Source organism: Lathyrus oleraceus, chromosome 6, assembly GCF_024323335.1.
Source record: "Lathyrus oleraceus cultivar Zhongwan6 chromosome 6, CAAS_Psat_ZW6_1.0, whole genome shotgun sequence".
NCBI lineage: Eukaryota > Viridiplantae > Streptophyta > Magnoliopsida > Fabales > Fabaceae > Lathyrus > Lathyrus oleraceus.
Genome location: NC_066584.1, coordinates 381,257,552 through 381,264,317, shown reverse-complemented (window position 1 = coordinate 381,264,317; position 6,766 = coordinate 381,257,552). Strand labels below are relative to the sequence as shown.

The 6,766-nt window shown below is 34.3% G+C and overlaps 1 long non-coding RNA gene across 1 annotated transcript; it reads left to right on the top strand.

Moving 5' to 3' along the window:
- Positions 1–5,305: 5,305 nt before the first annotated feature.
- On the top strand, positions 5,306–6,371 carry LOC127098226 (uncharacterized). The gene is made up of 2 exons (XR_007793312.1): positions 5,306–5,468; positions 5,985–6,371. It is a non-coding gene; the product is annotated as an uncharacterized LOC127098226 (long non-coding RNA).
- The last annotated feature ends 395 nt before the right edge of the window (positions 6,372–6,766 follow it).

Here is a 6,766-nt window from a genome sequence, read left to right as displayed (position 1 = left end):
ACAAATTATCAAGTATCAGAAGCATCTAAAGTGGAATCTCGTTTCAAGAAGCTCTGACTCTGGACAAAACTGCAAAGTATCAGAAGCATCTGAACATGAAGTAAAGTCTAGAAGCTCTAACTCTGAACAAATGCCTTCTGTAGACTCTGAAGTTATCAGCGCCATCTGAACTTTCAAGAGATAACATCAGAAGCCAGATTCCCAGATACACGAAGACTCTAATCAGATTTGTTAATCATGATGAAGTAACGTTTAAGCCAAGTTAAAGTTCTGCAAATGGATTTTCCTCAATTAGAAAGAGACGTTAATCTCCACTTCCAAGAGAGAAGATACTACTTGTGGTAAGTAGTCACTTCTAAGAGAAAAAGTCTCCTGCAGAAGCTATTTATGGAATGGCGTAACTACATCTTTATATCCACCAGATTCAACGCTACTTCAACTCTATTTCAACACTACTTCAACTCCTATATAAATAGAGAAGAAATCAACTTTCAGTAAGCAAGAAATCACTAGCCAAAACTATACTGAAACTATATCACGCTCAAGAAAAACATCTTTGTTCTTCAAAGATTTTCACTAAGCTTTTGCTTATCAAGTGAAAAATTTGTTCTTAAGTTTGTAATACTTGCTTAACTAGAAGCACTCTAGATTACATATCTTGTATCTTTTATTTGTTTGATTTCCTCAAGTGACTCTTTGTAGTCTGTAGACTTGAGAGGACTAAGAGATTTTCTTCTCTCTTAGGGGTTGTTTGTAATCTTTCAAGATTAGTGGATTAAGTCCTTGTTGAAGGCGAAATCACCTTGGCCGGGTGGACTGGAGTAGCTTTGTGTTATAAGCGAACCAGTATAAAATCATTGTGTGATTTCATTTTGCAAAAGCGCTTATTTTTCAAACAATTCAAACCCCCCCTTTCTTGTTTTTCTCACCTTCACGCCGTGGTTGGGGCTCAAACCCAATTGAGGAACGAATCATCGGTCTCACATCCCAATGCTTACTCATCTAAGCATACCAAATAGAGATGTGCACCATCACAGAAAACACACATTCTGAATACATGATCAGTTCCACAAATTATAATAAGATCCATCAATCCCATGTGACTTCATTCACCATAATACACAATAACATGGCATGTTCCATACAAAGCGTCTCATTCTCAATTATGGCAACCATTCGTCCACGACCTCCACATAAGCGTCGTACGAATGAATATCGTCTTCTAATGTATCTAAGTTATAAACCTAACTTATGGCCTAATTCCAATCCTAGGTTAACTCACTAGATTCATTATGCAATTTTCACCATTAACATGGATTCAATACAAGCATAGCATCACAAATGATTAATGGTTGAAAGAATGCACTTAGAAACATTTAAGAAGTGGATTTTGAAGTTTTTGACATAAGCCAATCGATTGGTTGGGGAATCCCAATCGATTGGTTCCTCTCACATTTCTACTTTTCAAAGTTTGCAAAGGATCAATCGATTGATCCTCAGTGTCAATCGATTGGCTCACGAAAATTTTCCACTGTTCCAAAACAAACATTTTATGCAATCGATTGTAATCCACTGTCAATCGATTGGTCCTGTCAAAATTTCATTTTCCTGCAAAACAAAAAGGGTTGTGCAATCGATTGGAGACAGGGACCAATCGATTGGTCCTCACACATTTCCGCTTTTCATTTCACAGAACTCCATTTCCTCTGTTACTCCATTTCTAACAAATCACCCACTTCCTCTTCCAACAAACCCATCATACCACATGCTCATATACACATGTATATATCAAGGGTTTCAAGTTCATAACCACAACCAATCATTTAACCACAACAATCATGAAGAACACATTAAATCATATGTTCATAAAAACAAGAAAATCAAGAGAAATATTCATCACATAGCATAGATTTTCATGATTTATCTATGATTCTACAATTGTAATATTCTAGAAATCCTAGGGTTTCTAACTAGAACCCACCTCAAGAAATGGAAGAGGAGAAGTTGTTGAAGATGAGATGATGATGAAGATGATGTTGATGATGTTGGTTCCAAGCTTTTCTTCTTCTTCTTCTTCTCCACTAGCTTGTTTTCTCTTCTTCTCTTGCGCTTCTTCTTTTCTCCACTAACCTGTCTGATACATTGAGAAAACAAATGGCATATGGTAGGTGGTATGTGATATAAACATGTGGACCACAAGCCATGAGCATTTGTATGGTTAGTAAGTGGTAGAAACAAATATCTTAAGTGGCACTACGCACCATATTTGTTCTACCAGAGCTATTGACCCATTATTAGTGTTACCAAAATGTCCCTATTAATAAAAGGTCAGTCCCAATTAATATTAATTAAGCCAACTTGAACTCACTCTTTACTCTATTTATCCCAATTGATAACTTTTAGAGCAAATAGGAACTCAATTGATCTCAATTAATAGGAATTCGGGTATTTAAGGAAATACGGGGTATTACATCCTCCCCCCCTTAAATAAAAATTCGTCCTCGAATTTAAATATTATCTGGAAGAGATGAGGGTAAGCTTCTCGCATTTCGGACTCCAGGACCCAGGTAGCATCGTCCAGATGTGATTCATCCCACTGAACCTTAACAAGAGGAATCTTCTTATTCCTTAATACCTTAAATTATCGTCCTGCAATGTGACTTGGTAGAGGTTCGAAGGTCAGATCTGCTTCTACTTCTATTGAATCTGGAATGAACTTTCGAAGTTAAGATACATGAAAAATGTCATGCATTTCTGATAGAGAAGGTGGTAAGGCTAATGTGTATGCTACTTCTCCAATCCTTTCTATAATCTGGTATGGCCCTATGTATCTCGGACTTAGCTTCCGTGACTTAAACGGTCCTTTGAGTCTCAACCTCGGGGTCACCTTCAAGAATACATGAGCACCTTCATCAAATTCCAATGGTCTTCTCCTGTGATTCGCATAGCTCTTTTGGCGATCTTGTGCTTTCTTCATCTTATCACGAACCATCCTTATCTTTTCGGCAGTCTCTTGAATAATCTTCGGTCCTAAGATCCTTTCTTCACCAACTTCCGTCCAACATAAAGGGGTTCTACATTTCCGTCCATACAAGGCTTCATAAGGAGCCATCCCGATACTTGTATGATAACTATTGTTATATGCGAATTTAATCAATGGTAAGAGCTCCTTCCAATTCCCGCCACTTTCAAGTACACAAAGTCTTAACATATCTTCCAGTGTATGTATCGTCCGTTCAGTCTGACCATCCATTTGAGGGTGATTAGACGTACTCAAACACAACCTCGATCCCATAGCATGCTGGAATGCTTTCCAAAATCTCGAAGTAAACTTTGGGTCTCTATCAGATACAATACTAGTTGGAACACCATGCAGCCTAACAATTTCTGAAATGAACAACCGTGCAAGATGACTTGCCTTGTAAGTAGTCTTCACGGCCAAGAAGTGCGCAGACTTAGTTAACCGATCCACAATCACCAAAATTGAATCATAACCACCTTGGGTCCGAGGTAAACCTACCGCAAAATCCATTGAAATACTATCCCATTTTCAAACTGGAATCTCTAAAGGTCGCAATAACCCACCTGGCTTCTGATGTTCGATCTTTACCTGCTGGCATACAATGCATTCCGACACATACTCTGCAATATCCCTCTTCATTCCAGGCCACCAATAGTACTTCTTCAAGTTTTGATGCATCTTCTACGAACCTGGATGTATAGTAAACGCCCCCTTGTGAGCCTCCTCCAAAACTTTTCTTTTCAGCTCGGCATCATTCGGAACACAAATCCTTTGATTAAACAGAATAACTCCATCCGGTGACTGAGCGAAACCTGGATGAATCGATATCTCTTGCAACTTCTCATCTATCATTTGTCCTTGTCGGGTCTCTTCCCTTAGGTTAGAAGTAACATTCAAATTTCCCATTATCACACCATCCTGCATCCAACTAAACTGAAGATTAAGATCCTGAAACTTTTCCAACAATGCGTATTCTAACATCATCAATCCAGCTTTATGCATATCTTTTCGACTTAAGGCATCCACAAGCTTATTCTCCTTTCCCGGGTGATACTTAAGCTCAAAATTGAAGTTCTTCAAATACTCCATCCATCTCCTCTGTCTTATGTTTAACTTTTTCTGGTCAAATAAGTATTTCAAACTCTTGTCATCGCTAAACATCTCAAAACGCACCCCATACAAGTAATGCCGCCACACCTTCAATGTAAAAACAACAACAGCTAGTTCAAGATCATGAGTCAGATAATTTTATTCATGAGGCTTCAACTGACGAGAGGCATAGGCTACAACCTGACCACTTTGCATTAACACCCCTCTTAATCCTTTCTTAGAGGCATCACAAAATACTTCATAGGACTTACTAGGATCAGGGATGATTAAAACAAGAGCATTCGTTAGCCTTTCCTTCAAGCTCATGAAACTCTGTTCACACTTCGAATCCCATTTAAAAGAAATTTCCTTCCGGGTAAGTATAGTCATTGGTAATGCTATCTGCGAAAACCCCTTTATAAATCTTCGATAGTAACCTGCCAAACCTAAGAAACTTCTGACTTCGGAAGCATTCTTCGGTTTTTCCCAATTAATAACTGCTTCGACTTTAGATGGATCCACTGATACTCCTCCTTGTGATATAACATGACCTATAGTAACCCGACTTATTCCTATAACTAACTACAACTCAAATGTTGGTAAAAGTATTAGTATTATTTCTTTGTGGTCAAGCTCATACATATTCTATTAATCAACCAACAATCTTAATTATAATAATTATAATAATTTTTTTCAAAACACAAAAGGTGAAAATATAATAAATCAATTTTTAAAAATTATTTATATAAAATAATTAGTAATATTTTTAAGTTTTTTGTACCTTAATTTTTATTAAATTAACTTTTTACTATCTTTTTATAAGTTTTTTAAATTGATTTTTATTTAAATAAAATTAAACAAAGTGTATATAATATAATATAATATTTCATATAAAATGTATAATAATTTATCACTAATTGTTCATATATCAATTAAATTGAAATAATGTTATAGTTATGTAATATTAAAATTGAACATAAAGTGTGTGGTTTGTTCTAAAATATGTAGTTTCATTGTCATGAGTATGATTTATTTAACAATTTTCTATTTTTTTAATTAAAATATTAATAAAAATATGACAGTGCATATATTCATAAAACGTATGACACTTGGGTTACTGTAGCAGTTTTCAATTAAAAAAACTTATTTCTTTTTTATAAACTATTTATTATTTTTATCAAAAAAATAAACAACATGTGGTGCATATAGTCTCTTCTTCCCCCACTGAGAACCCTAACTTTTCAACCACATTCACATAGAAGTTCTGGACACTGTAACGTGAAATCAGATCCACTCTTATTCTTCTCACTATGTCCATCAAAAATCGCCTTTTTCGCCAACGAAAAGTCACACAATGGTATTTGTACGTCTTTCCTTTTCTTATTCGTTGTCAATTAAATATGATTTGCTTGATTGTGTGCGTATTTAGAATCATGGAAATATAACTCCGTCTTGCTTGATTGAATGCGTATTTAGAGCATAAATGATGAAAAATTATTAGGTTTTATTGTTGTTTTCCTTCTTTTATCTGAATTTTACTATAGTTTGTCAAGGATCAAGATTGATACAAATATTAGTTTATATGATTGATAACGTCGGAATTTTTTTTTGGTAGTGGATTTGTCAATGATGATGTGATTATTGAAATCCATGTGCTTGTCTGAGATATTTTCATGGATATAATTGAATTGAAGTCTTTTACTTTGATGCCCTCTAAATGTTTTATGAAATGTGTGAGTGTTTTTTTAGTATGTTTTATTGCACTTGATGATGTGTCTATGTGGGTTTTTAATATCTTTTAGGTAATTCTTTTATTGCATTCTAAATGTTTGATGAAATTTTTCTGTGTGATTTTCCCCAACCGCTCGCCTAGTTGATGGAGGTACTAGCTGTGAGGGAGTTCAAAAAATTAATGTAATATCTTTATTATTTTTTTTTTCCTTTAATGTTTTTTTTTTATGGTAGCTCTAAATTCTTGCAGAAATCTACATTCAGGTGTGGTATATGTTAGAGAATTTATTCGAGCTCATCATAGTTTATTGTTGCATCATATCTAACTATTTAAATATCGTTTAGGATTTTAGGCCAAAACAATGTTGGGAATATCATAATAGTTTTCAACCATGCTTTAATGCATACTTTCTGTTGCAAGGTATAGATAGATCTCTATGTGTTTTAGCGTACAATGAAAAGAGGAAAGTTGAAAAGTAACCAGGAAAAAAAAATATAAATAAAAAGTATCGAAAATATATTTATACAACTATAATGTAATAGTCTAGTGGTTGTAAAAAAATTATTGAATTTTTTTTGTATCATAGAGAAGGTAGAGTCGACTAATCTGATTATAATAAAATAAATAAATCTATAACTATTTCTAAAAGGATAAAAGAGATAGGGAATTTTGGACTGACCTATTTTCATTTCAATTATATCCTTTATTTCAATCATATGATATATTTTCTAGCCAATTATATCCCTTATTCTAACCATCTATTATAATTAACTTTCTTCTGTCATTTATGATTAAAAATCACGGTTATTGGCCAAAATAATTCACTTTCCCTATTATCACTTCCCATATTATTATAACATCTACACCACACAACCAAAAATAAAAGAAATAAAAAAATTAGAGAGAAGCAAAAGGGAAAAATA